At 43.0% G+C, this 14,044-nt stretch overlaps 1 long non-coding RNA gene across 1 annotated transcript; it reads left to right on the forward strand.

Annotated features, from left to right (window-relative positions):
- The first annotated feature begins 3,923 nt into the window (after positions 1-3,923).
- Positions 3,924-12,172, forward strand: LOC112124593. The gene is made up of 4 exons (XR_002909653.2): positions 3,924-4,087; positions 6,858-6,945; positions 8,322-8,448; positions 11,976-12,172. It is a non-coding gene; the product is annotated as an uncharacterized LOC112124593 (long non-coding RNA).
- The last annotated feature ends 1,872 nt before the right edge of the window (positions 12,173-14,044 follow it).

Genomic DNA, 14,044 nt, shown 5'->3' on the forward strand with positions numbered 1-14,044 from the left:
CAACATTCCTGTTAATACAGAACTATGTAAGTACCTGGGTACAACACCCCATCTATGCAGACTGCTTATTACTATGCAGCTCTGACTGCACACCTGCATCTCTTCCCTTTGGGGGCCTACGACCGAGGATCATATTAGCCATTTTTGCAATTGCCTCACAATGACAACTCAGATTCAGTTTGTGATCCACTATAACCCCCCGCTCCTTTTTAGCAGTACTACCAGCTAGCCAATTATTCCCCATTTTGTAGTTGTGCAGTTGATTTTTCCTGCCTTAGTGAAGTACTTTGCACCTGTCGTTATAGAATTGTGTCTTGCTGAATTCAGACCAATTCTAAAAGTTGCCAGTAGGAGCATAAGTGAATCTTCCTCAAACTTCAGTTACGTTTTGCTCCAACTTCCAGTTGGTTCTGAAAAGAGGCCAAGGTGGGGTTTATTGGCAGAGGAAGGGAAAGAGGAAGCATTTATTATTTGTGCAGGGACTGACTGTTATTTTATCTGGAGCAGTTCACTCATCCATGCCTGGGACACCCACAAACCCCAGCCTCTCACAAAGTCAGCTGTGGTCAACAGTGCAACAGCTGGATGCCAATGAAGGAGAGGTGCTGAGACACCAATCAGCAGCTGGCAGGGACCCCGCTGGAGCATCAGCACCTCTGTGGAAAGAAGAGGACTGAGCTGGCCAGCCAGGCCGTTGGGGCTGTTCTTTGTGTCTCCACTGGGCAGGGAAGCATACTGTGTCCCTGTCCTGTCTCTGTGGAGAAGGTGGCAGGAGAGGTGACCACCACTGCAGCCTCCTTCCACCCACAGCAGATAACTGAAATAGGGTGCAATGACTGGGGGATTAGATCGACAGGTCACCCCTGCTCCAAACCACTTCCAAAGAGACATAAGCTAAACTGGGAAACAGCACTCTTTTTAGGGACTAAGAGTCTCCACACAGATTTGTTCTAGTCTAACTATAGTGGTATAATTATACTAGTGTAGTTATACCAGTAGATTTCCCTATATAGATAAGCCCTTACTTCAGCCTGTTCTGCTCCTGTAACTCAGAAAGGAAGCCCTTCTAGCTTAATTTGCTGTGAAGCATAAAGTGAGATGGGTCTAAACATGTGTTGGCTGTTTATTGTTTTAAAATCATTTTCTCTAATCCCTTCTTCCATTTGCTACATAAACCCAGTTGTTCTCAGAAGGCCCTTTGTCACTGGATAGCTCTGGTGATATGCCCCCAAAGGGAAGAGATGCAGGTTTCCAGTCAGACAAACATGGCAATAAGCAGTTAGCATAGACGGGGAGTTGTACCAGACAGTTGCATAATTCTACACCATGACCAGTCATGGCCCGAGGCCTGATATGTAAGGGGGCACTGAGACACCAGTAATGGGACAGAGGTGCAATCAGTCCAGTAACCATGGCATCCATCATAAAACCCTTAGAATTTGTCTTAAATTTTCCTGGCAAGTGTGTAAGCCCAATTTCTTCTCATTCTTGCCCTCTTGAATCATATGAATGAGAGAAACCAGAAGGCATGTGTCACTTGCTGGTTTGAACTAGAGTAAATGGTGGATTTTCTATAATTTGAAGTCTATACACCAAGATTTGAGGATTTCAGTAACTCAGCCAAAGGTTCTGAGCCTATTACAGGAGTGGGTGGGTGAGGTTCTCTGGCTTGCAATGCACAGGACATCAGACTAGATCACAGTATGATCCCTTCTGGCCTTCAAGTCAATGAGTCTATGTGGTGCTTAGCACAAGCAGCGCCCTTGGGCTTTGCCCGGCTTGACTCATCAACAGTTTGTGTCTATACTTTTAACGGTTATTGTTAATGATGGTGGTTAGTGATGGGAAAAATAATGGGAAAAAATCACAGCTTGGTCCTGGCAAAAGCTGTTAAATGTATCATGTTAGATCTACAATAACCTCCATAAATTCATGGCTCACATGATTGTCTTGTTATAAATGTTATTTTTAGGCTTTACAAGGATGTTATACCTTCCTTTAATTGCTTGGATGCATAAGATTGCAGGGGAGAAATCCTACATATTAAAAAGTTGATAAAATTGTATAAAACTGATACACTCAGATGCACACAAAATCCCCTCTTGCAAGTAACATTCCAGGGGGAGCTATTTGCTGGAATTTCAATCTGTACTAAGGACCTCTCCAAACTGTTGTCAATGCGTGGTCGTTCCATTGACTACAAGGATTTGGACAGGCCGTAGATGTTTGCCAGGTGTAAATAACGATATTGTTACTTCCACAAGGAAGCAAGGGCCTGCTAATTTCATTTCTTTAACACACGCTGGTGCTGTTTATATAATATTCAGTATTATTAATTGCAGCAGACGTACTTTAAATATCACTTCGATCAAAACAAGATTTCTGCAACTCAGTATATCACCAGCACCCTAAATATGGGGATTGTCTAGTTCCTCTTTGTGTGTGTGTGTTTTTTGTCTCTAATGATGCTGAAATCCTGAATGGCACTATGCCGCAAAGATGCTTTACTTTCTCCTTGCTGTTTTTGTGCACCGGATTGCTGCAGGTAAGAAGTAAATAAAATCCAGGGATAGTATAGAGGGGTATTTTCGAGGCTAGGGTAAGGTTGCTTAATTCTTTCTGTTATAATATTTTTTTCCAGCTCTTTTTTCTGAAGCGTTCTAAAGCTTTCATGGATTGCAGTAGAAATGTAATATTTGGTAGGCAAACAGCCCTGAAGCCAGGAAGGTTCTTTTCTGCTTCCATGGAAAGCCATTCAGATTTGGTTAAATTATAAATGATCGAAAAGCCCATTTCACAGATGTGTTTTCCTCAGTAGAGCTTGATACGGCATGTTGCTAAAAACAAACAAACAAACAAAACAAAACCAAAAACAACCCAAACATTCTCTGTTCACTGCATGGCACAGAGAACTTTAAACACTTTAAATATGGCAAATTTCTAAGTAACTGAAAACAGGGGCATATAAAAGAATGTGTCGACCAATCTCAAATTAAAGTGTCACTACCAGCGGCAGCACCCATAATGTCTAACTAATTTTAACAAAGGGAAGAAAGCATGTGGTTTATATTCTACAAAGTGATACATTCGGAACCAATAGGAAGTGAAAATCTGTAAGGTGAACTCAATTAAAATGTAATATGGACTAAACAACCACAATGCCTGGTTAATTTTAACATTATTATTACTAATAAGTATAAGTATTAATTATTACTGTATGTAAACACACGAGTCAAGCCTACGGTTTTACAAATCAAATGCAGAGATTATCGAGCTACTGGTACAGAGTCATGAAGAGCAATTTGTTTTATATATTGATTTAATTGTGGCCAACATTATCAGTAATACACCAGGCAAATGAGTCAAATGACTTTGTATTGCAACATTATAAGTTATGAAAAAACATACAGAATCATCAAGAAATGTGAAAGGCTTTATGCAAAGTATCTCTCTTTCAGAGTGGGTATTTCTGCTGGCAGCTCAAAGTGCTGACAGAGAAACTGCCACTTGAGGAAGGTCTCAGAGTTGTGTCAAGTTGGCCAAGGACCACACCGCAGGGAGGCCTGTGGGAAGTGGCCTGCAGACGTAAGTTGCTGATCAGAGCTAAACCGGCAGGTGTTCGTTATATGTCCCAAGATGTTTTGCACAAGACACGGTGGCCTAACGTGTCTTACACAATCTGGGAGGGCACAAGATATTTTGCACAAAGACCATGGAATTTTGCAGAGACAGAGTTGCAAGAATTCCAGCATCCAGATTGTGGTTGGACAGTTCAAATCTTCCCCAGAAGCAGGGGTCACTTTCTGATTGGCCCACAGCAGCCTTGCCAAGAAGAAACCAAGCCCTGAGAATCTGTATAAAACAGGCAGTTTGGGTTAAAGCATCCATGTGACGCTCATATATCTGGATGAGAGAGACGGCAAGTGGGACTATCATCACCTGGCTACAGAGAGCACCCCCAGTCTGGTAACTACTAAAGTCACTTCCTTTATGCTCACCCTATTAACACTTCCTTTAATGTTCTGTCTAGGGAGACGGCTGTGAGATCCAGAAAGAGAAGAAGAACACGGCTGTCATAACCCCTTGAGTGAGTGAACTATCTAAATTAACTTTCTAGCGAGCTCGAGAGATGACTCAGGGTCACTGTGACGCAGAACTGGAGAAGACGGCTTCACGCCAGTTTTAATGGATAAGTGGCACAATTACATGCATTTTGTTTGCCCCAATGAAAACTTGGTTATTGTAAAGTTACTTGAGTTAAAACCATCTACAGGTTAATTCCAGTTATCCAAATTCCCTGTATCCAGAAATCCTAGTTATCTGAATGCACAGTATGTCCCCCCTGTAGTGGTGTGTTAGCTAATCACCCACTGATTAACTAACCATAGGGCTCTGGGAACTGTGATTTGGGAGGATTTCTGAAGTTAGGGATGATGGCGGTGAGAAAATGGGGAGAAATAGGGGAGGAGAGAAGAGGTGATGTGAGGGAGGGAGAGAGAGAGAACTGGCAAAAAGAAAACAGATGAAAAGGTTTAGGTGGCGACTAATACAAATAGTGAGGGGTAGGGCTGGCTCGCTCCCTCGGATTTGTCAGTGCTGGGAAATGCTCAAGCAGCTCCAAGGTGGCTGTGGTCTCAGGTGGCTAGTTAACCACCTGAGCCCCTCTGCCCTCCTTTCCTTTCTCATCCGTCCTTCCTTCCCCCTTCCCCTCCTCCACCCTCCTCTCTGCCTCCCTTTGGGCTCTGTCCATTCAGCACCTTGGGGACCACCATCACCTTAGCATGCAGGAGCGAAGATTAGCTCAGCCCCTTCCCCTCCTCCTACTCTCTCTGGCTTCTAGCACTAAATTCTCTAGCACTTCTTCTGTGTGTCGAAATGCCCAGTTATCTGAAAGTCTGGATGTTGCCCAGGCCGGTCAGATAAATGGGAGTGTGATGTAATAGAATGGGTGATGTATACGTGTATTTCACTAACAAACTGAATCTTTGTTGTCTAGAAATTAGGGTAACTCAGCATGTGATTCTGAGTGTTGAAGTCAGGAAATATGTGTCAAAGGAAATGTTTCCTCCATATCAGATAGCTGAGAGACACCCTGAGTTTAGCAGGGAAATAGCCCACGAAAGCTTATGCTCAAATAAATTTGTTAGTCTCTAAGGTGCCACAAGTACTCCTTGTTCTTTTTGCGGATACAGACTAACATGGCTGCCCCTCTGAAACCTACAGAGTTTGTCACTGAGGGAAATTCACAGCTTCTTTCCCAAAAGGAGGAAGAAGCTTTGAATTTGGCTGGTAAGCTAAAGATTGTTCCCACTATCTGAATATTGAGTTAACCTTGAACATTTAGTTCAAGTGGGCTAAGAACAAAGAATACTGGTAAAATTCCAGAGAAATTCAAATAGTTTGAATCATTATCTACACAAAGTGTGAAAACTAATTGCGATTTAATTCTTAGTACTTAAGTAACTTGTCTGATTTTCTAAATAGTAACTTTAGAGCTATTTGCTAAAACTACCAGAGGGTGCTCCCTTAATTCCACTGGGGAACACTTTTGATTAGAAATGGATAAGAATCTGCACTAAAGGATTCATAGTTCCTGTTAGTACCAAAGTCAGTTGCCCAACATAGTAAAGAACTAGGGTAAAGTTTGCCTATGTAACACAACTGTGATAAGGCCTTGAATGAATTTATGTGACTTGTTACCTTTTAGTATTCATTATTATACATTTCATAAACATGCAACAGAGAGTCCTGTGGCACCTTTAAGACTAACAGATGTTAGATTCACCCATGAAAGCTTATGCTCCAATACATCTGTTAGTCTTAAAGGTGCCACAGGATCTCTGTTGCTTTTTACAGATCCAGACTAACACAACTACCACTCTGATACTTCATAAACATGAATATCCAACCACCTTTCTATTACTTTCTGTAATTTCTTAATTGCTTTCAATTCTATCTCGGCTAATAAAATATATAATTGTGCATAATTCTCCAATAATTCTTATTTTGGCTAAGGAAAAAGAGATTAGCATGAGAAACTCAATTTAAGACACTTAATTAACGTTAAAATTAGTCACACAAAATCTGTTTTTTAAAATATATTTTCCATCACACAATCATATTTCTCTGAAATATTCCTAGGAGCTGTTCAGATGTATAGATAAAATCATTATTGTTATTATGAGAATACAGAACACATATTATAAACGCCATTTGGATTAAAATAATATTTCTACATAGTGGCAGATTAATGCACAGGTCTATGGGGCCCATGCCCAGGGGCCCTGCCCAATTTGGGGGCCCCCGTAGGAGAACCAGAACCAGTATAGAAGTGTGGGGTCCACTGGAACTGTGGCCCCATCCCCTGCTTCTCCTCTTTCCTGGGGATCCCACCCCCTGGCCAGGCCAGAAGCTGGAGCCAGGCCACAGTAAGAGGTACCCAGGGATCCTGGGCCGCTCTGGGGAGCCCCAGACCCTCCACCTGCCCTAGGCGAGGGGCCAGGATGCTCAAGAGCAGCCCCTGGCCCATGTCCCAGTCCCCCAGAATGTGCCACCCAGGGCAGGTGGAGGGTCTGGGGCTCCTCACAGTGATCCCGGCTCCTTAGGCGGCTCTGACCACGGCGCAGCTCTGGCTTCCAGCCTGGCCTGGGGGGCGGGACCTTGGGGGGGAAGTGGAGGAGCAGGAGGCGGGGCCGTGTGGTGAGGGGAGTGTCTGTGGGGGTCCCAAAATGTTCTTTGTGCCCAGGGCCCCAGTAAATTTTAATCTTCTTCTGTTTCTACAGCTCAGCATATCCCCAATGTCCTATAAATATAGGGACTTTTTGCCTCCTCCCTGTCTTTCTGTCTCTTCTCTCCAGTTACGCTGAGTTGCCGGCTGACCTTCAGCAATGAAGATCCTTTATCTGCTGTTTGCGGTTTTCCTTCTAGTGCTCCAGGGTGCACCAGGTAAGAGGTAAATGAAAATGGTGGATGATACAGAGGGATATATGGGCATCTATACTAAGATTGTCTAATACTGTCTATTAGAAATGTGTTTCTGACTTTTCGCTTAGGCACTCTAGCGCCTCTGAAGTTTGCAGATAATATGTGAAATTTGGCAGTGGAATTGTCTGGATGTCAGGAATGTGTATTTGCTGCCCCCAAGAAAATACATAAAGATTTGACTGAATTATGACCAGTGAAAAAAATATTGCCATCATGTTTTCCTCAGATCTTTCTGAGGCTTGCTGCTTAAACAACCCTATATTCTCTCTGCACTGCACGTACTCTTCCTCTAACAGGCAATCACAGAACTGAACATCAGAATAGTGAAGAAATTGGTAAAGAAATTGAGGTGTGGCCAACTTTTGTTCAATACACCTGTTGGTGAAAGACAAAGTGCATAGAGTTGGGAGTTAAAATGTAACTTCTGCAGCTGGCTAGTGTTCATAATTCTGTGCCTTTCACAACCTCTATTATAAAGTGAGGCCTCATGTCCAACTGAGAGGTTACACAGCTGGGAACAGAACGCAGATCCTTAAAGCGGCAGCCCTACGTCTCAGTGTCTTAGCCCCACTCTCTCTAAGAATCTCACTATAATGTACTTGGCTGCTTTCTAAGAAATTATATTATCTGAAGGTGGGACAGAGTTTGCAGACATGACAATGTATCTGTTTAGATTGCACAATAACCTTCAGTTAAAAATGTTCTAACCTAAATAGTCTACAAGCTTTGGGTGTGCACATTGGCCCTTCATGTGTAACCAAAATCTGGCAACTGGTCGTGAAGACATTATTTCCAAGTGAGATTTCAGAGAAAAAAAATCTGTACAGCGTCTCACAGACAGGCATGATTTGAAACAGGAAGGGACTTTTTCAAGCTTTTCTATTTCAAAAATGTGTAGCCATCCAACCGAGTTCTACCCTACTTCACCAAATTGCATTTGTGATACTGCCTGGCACATCACTGCTAGAGACAGAGGGAATCAAACCACAGCAGCAGCCGCTCAGGGAACTTGGAGGTCTGAGCAGCTAAATGCTTTCCATCACTTAAAGGCAGAGGGCAGCACAGGACACCATGTGCTGAGAGCTACAGTTCTCAACTCTGCAGCCCAAGAGCCAGCGCCCCTGTTTAATTAACTTGCTGCATTCTCTTCTTAGTGGCAGCCACGGAATGGTCACAGCACTACACCCATTTCAGTAGCACTCAGGCTGTGATAAATGTTTGGACTTGAACTTTTGGGCTGATACGCTCAGGTATAAGTGAATAAGAAATGCCTGTCCTCTTGGGATCACAGCGCCTATTTAGCTCTGAAGAATGATGGACTTTTTTTCTGTGTGCAGCATTCTCCCAGGCTAATAATCCCTACCTGCAATGTAGACTCCGTGGGGGCAATTGTTACTTTAAGAGATGTCTCTTCAATTCTAAAATCATTGGCATGTGTGCTAGACATCATTTCTGCTGTCAAAGGTAAGTTCAGCATTGCACAAGGTAGACATTGCAATGTGAACAGAAATGCCTGTTCCCCTCCTTCCTACATCTGAGCTGTTGTTTAATGCTCTCGGAGGCTCAGCACATGGGGCCCAAGGGCAGGGCCAAAGGGAGGCTTTAAGCCACTTTTGAGCTGCTCATATTCTAGGCCACCTGAGGGCTGGAGTGGTCCCAGCATGTATTAGAACCACCCTAGTGGCTTCTCCTACATAGAACAGCCCAACCGAGGCTGCACATGTGCTATTCCACAGCCAGGAGCAACCCAGATCTTCTGCCGTGCTCAGTGCTACTGGGATTGCCCCCAAAGACCTGACAGCCTCCAGCAACGTCTCCAGCACCACCCCAACTCCAGTGCTTATAACAGGGACAGAATAGATCTATTATGGCAGCCGTGTGCTGCTCATGCTTTGGGAGAATTCCCTCTCCCCCCCCCCGAGCCCCTTTTACAGACTCAATATTCTGCCATAGCTTCATATACGGGCAGGCGTTGGGGCCCAAACATCCCATTGTCTACATTGCTTTTATATTTTAGAATATAGAAATCAAGCAGGAAAAACAAAAGTCTGGAGGAGAGAGTGTGGGGGCTGTGTCTACCCTGTAGCAGTCTGCAGGAGAAGTGAAGGCAACTGTTAGAAATAGAACATTATCTATAACAAATGGGATACAAAGGAAATAGCAATCAATCTAAATTGGAAGTAATGAAGTGCAGCAATATGAAAAGGGAAGAAACCTCAGCTGACAGGTGTAAGGACAAGAAAGCATTGTTTTAAAATTTCAGGAAGAAAAGAAATGCTTACAATGGTATAGACCCATTCCTAGATGTTGAAAAAAATGTTCATAATGAGGCAGAAAAGGCAGAAGTGTTCACTAAATATTTCTGTTCTGTATTTTGAAATCAGCAGGTTGATGTACTGATATTACATGAGGATGGTGTCTTCTATCTAGTCCATTAGTAACTAAGGAGGATGTTAGCATCTACTAGGGATAAACATTTTTAAATCAGCAGAACTAGATAACTTCTGTCACAGAATCCTCAAAGAGTTAGGTGAGGAGATCTTTGTTCCACTGATCATTTCTGATACATTTTGGAATGCTGGGGAAATTCCAGAAGATGGGAAGAGTGATACTAATAGGCACAAAGACAGGCAAGATGACCCAGGAAACTAGAGGCCAGTGAGCTTGACATCAATCCCTGGCAAAATAATAGAAAAAATGACTCAATCAATAAAGAATTAAAGATTAGGAATATGCCAATGAACAGGGATTTTAGCCTATTAGGTCTTGCTAAAGAAACCTAATTTTTTTTTGGTGACTTTCAAGGTTAGTTGATCAATATAACTGCCAGGATGTAACATAATTATATTATTGCAAAGAGTTTGACTTAGCACTGCTCAAGAATCTGCCTGAAAACCTAGCACCTTACAATCTCAGTAAAGCACACATATAGAATAGAATAGAATAGAATAGAATAGAATAGAATATACTTGTCAATGAGGAATCATCATCTAATGTGGTGTCTCCAGTGATTTGATTAAAGTGTTTAAGTATATTTACAGGGAGAAAATACCAGATTCTCAAGGACTTTTTAATCTAGCAGAGAAGGCAGAACAAGAACCACTGGCTGAAAGTGAAGCCAGACAAATCAAGTTAGAAATAACAGAAAAATGTTTACAGTGAGAGTGATTAACCATTGGGACAAGCTACCAAGGCAATGACGTATTCTCCATCTCTTGGTGTCTTCAAATCAAGGATGGATGCCTTTGTGGAAGATAATCAAATACAAGTTGCTGGGCTCAATGTAGGGGTAACTGGGGGAAATTCTATGGCCTATGTCTTACAGGAGGTCAGACTAGATGATTTATTGGTCCCTTTTGGCCTTAAAAGCTATGACATTCTGGGAACAAAGGGCTGTTGTCTGCTGAGAGTCGTTATTGAGACAGCTTGCAAACTCTAAAGCTACAGCTTAATAAAAAAAGAAAAGCCTAAGAGTTTGGAGTTTCCTGACACCTGAGGGTGGGTGTAAGTTTGTGTGCGTGTAAGGAGGGTACAAAAGTAAATAAGGTAAAGTATTTTCAAACTAGTTAAATCACAACTGTCAGAATATTGTAACTGGACACATGTCCTAGTCCTCCCTCAAGGGTCATCCAGATGGACCTAGTGTGAATAATATTTGAGTGGAAACTAACAAATTCATTAAAATTGTAGTCAGACCAGCACCGTGCAGCATGTCACTGGGCTTCCTTACAGTATATGTGGGTCCAGACGCTGCTAATATTAATGCATAGGAGGAGCTACGTTAAAATATAGTAGCTTGTGTATGAGAGCTCACAGACCGGGGATGCTGTAACACATCAGTGTGCTAGGCGCTATCTTGCTCAACAGATTGGGGAATGAAGCAGACATCTCCAGAAGGAAGCTCTTGGGTCTCTACAGATCGAAGGACCAGGCTCTGTAGCTGGGGCTGTAACAGACTCCCATTCGCTGTAGATCAGGCACAAAAGGGACACGTAACACACGCTGACCAGTGGGTGACACAGGCATATTATCAGAGTGCTCACTCTTCTATATAATTAAAATGGCACCAGTCTACAAAGGATTTAAAACCATTTAAGGGCTCATGATTCCTTCCATCCATAAAGCAGCTCAGTACAGAGTCTTAGCCCTTAACCAAGGGAGGCAGTTGTAAAAATCTTGGTGATGTCAATGTGAACACTATACATATTTTTTTTTGAATGGTTTAAACATCAAGGTTCCAATTAAAATTAGACTGGCCACATTGTAAATCTCTAAGCTTTTTTACTTCTGCTCTGCTTGTTTCAGACATTATCTGTCATAAATTATACAGGACGCCCTGTCTGGTCCTATTAATGTACAGCTCCCTGAGAGGCAGTTGGGAGGGTGAGAGATTTCCCCACCTACTAAAACACCAAATATGCAGGTTGGGGGCAGGCAATGTGAAGCTGGGAGCCCCTTTGGCCTGCAGAGTGAGAACCAGGGAACTGGGCTGGAGTACCCATGCTTGCATCTGCTCGGCAACCCTCCTGGCTGATTCACTGAGCATGCCCAGATATCCATGCTATTACCAGGCCAGGCTGCTGATATGCCATTGCCCTCAGAACAGAGTTAACCATTAATAGAAGTGAAATTTCTCTTTTTCTTTAAGAGTAAGTTATTTATCACCTAAATAATTATCTATCAGCTGTGCCTAAGGTGTGTTTGATAGAATAACTGTGCCTGGATGAGCATCGTGCTTTTCTCCACTGTAGTTTTTATAGGAAGCCAGTTCAGCTGTTTAGATACATATGAGTATCCCCCTTAAAACTCTGTAATAGACTGTTGCAGTAGGAAAAATGACTTCCCTGTGCTGGAGTTAACCAGGGATCCCTTCACTCACCATAGAGTGACAAGGCAATTCCTTCGCTGCCTTTCGATTGGAAATCAAACATCATAGTATTTCTGTTCTAAAGGAAAACATCCAAAAATCTGATTCTCTTTCCTTCATACAGGCGACTTTTTGACTGATTGTCTAGGCAGGATCTCTGGGAATCTGGGAGACAGCCACTTCCTTCTAAAATCATCAGATCCTGCTTCAATGGAACACTGATGTGCTGTTTATTTGGGCTGTAAAAAATCTTGTGAGTTGGAGAAATTCCAGAAGGGATCCATTGTATCACCCATATATGATTTGTTACTCTCCTTTCAATAAAAGCAAGTTGGTTTCAGATAATATTGCTGAAGTGTGTATGGGTGGGAGGCAAGGGGGCTGTTTCTATCATTCATCTCCTTTAGAATTCCAACTTGTTTATTTTTTTAAATTTAAAATAAAATAAAATTCCCTAAAAATCTCCCTATTGCATGTTATTTCCTCACCTGGGTGTTTATAGACCATGGTCCACACATCTCTATCGGTTTCTGTGAGCTCCTCTGGGTAGATCTTTAATTTTTACAACTTGTAGAAATCCTTTCAGTTTGTGGTGTCAGGTGTCATAGACTGACCGTACGGTGTGTAACACCCACTGTGGAGCGGCATGGCATCTAGACCCCCTCCCTATGTTCCAAAACTCATCATCCGCACTGAGGACCACAGAGGAAATCAGGCCAATCTGGATTCCGGTGTAAGTCCTGATTCTCCTTCCTGGTACACAGACTGCTGTAAATCAACGGTAACTCCACTGAAGCCACCATCATAGTTACAATGGCATAAAAGTGGCACAACTGAGATCAGAATCAAGCACATTTTTGTGCACAAAAGGATGATATGAAATTTGCTAAAGGAAAAGTTTTTGATGATTTCAATGGAACATGATCCCCCCAAATTCATTTCTCATCCCATCCCAATGGTTCCCTGAAACAACAATTTACCATTGTACCAGACATCAGAAATTTCAGGCAGATTTTTTTTAATCCACTTGATCTGAAGAAATCTACATTTGAATTTTTTTATCCTAGCCTTAATTAGGCAGAGGTTGTCATCTTTCCATCCAGGGCCCGCTCTAGGTTTTTTGCCGCCCCAAGCAAAAAAAATTTTGGCTGCCCCCCGTCCCAGCCCTGGGCTCCTCGCCGCAACCCCCTGCTGCCCCAGCCCTGGGCTCTTCCCCCCCACCCACACCCCCTGACGCCCCAGCTCTGGGCTCCCTCATTCCCCTCCCCCCATTGCCCCCCCCCACCCCTCCTGCCGCCCCCGCCCTGGGCCCTCCCCCCCCCCCCCCCACCTGCACCCTCCTTCCGCCGCAGCCCTGGGTCACTGGTAACTTGCTCCCACGGCAGGTCATTCAGCAGGAATTTTAGATGTGCACAGAACACAGACAGGATTGGTTCCCATATGGTTACAGAACTGCAGTGAAGTGGAACAATTTTCAGCTTGTGTGACTGGAGGATATCTGGATGCATATTATAAGACTATCCTACATAAATGAAGAAAAGTTGAGGTGCCTTTATTATTCTTTTGTTCCTCTCTTTCTTTCTATGGGGAATTTGCCAATGCAATATCATTGTCTTCCTTTTAAACAAACAAACAAACAAACAAACAAACAAACAAGGCAATGGCTGTTGAAAATAGCAATTCCAGTCCTAATAACCACTGGGAAGCATTTCTTGCTCAATTTTATCCTACTTTTTCTACAGCAAGTTACAGTGGATCAGTATATTTGATTTGGGAGAAATGAAGTAACAGCTGCCCAAACTGAGCTTGAGCACTCCTGAATTTTGAGATGTTCAAATCTGGAAGGCAGGTGCTGGAGGGGGCTGTGGCTCTGCGGCATCACAAGAATTCCCTCCCTGGGAAGCCTTGAGAAACCTTTCACCAATTCCCTGGTGAACACAGATCCAAACCCCCTTGGATCTTAAAACAAGGAGAAATTAACCATCCCCCCTCCTTCCTCCACCCTCCTTTCACCAACTCCTGGTGAATACAGATCCAAACCCCCTTGGATCTTAAAACAAGGAGAAATCAATCTGGTTCTAAAAAAAGAAGGCTTTTAATTAAAGAAAAAGGTAAAAATCATCTCTGTAAAATCAGTATGGAAAATACTTTACAGGGTAATCAAACTTAAAGAGCTCAGAGGACCCCCCTCTG

The sequence above is a fragment of the Terrapene carolina genome, unplaced genomic scaffold, assembly GCF_002925995.2.
Source record: "Terrapene carolina triunguis isolate 2854851 unplaced genomic scaffold, T_m_triunguis-2.0 Scaffold32134, whole genome shotgun sequence".
Classification (NCBI taxonomy): domain Eukaryota; kingdom Metazoa; phylum Chordata; order Testudines; family Emydidae; genus Terrapene; species Terrapene triunguis.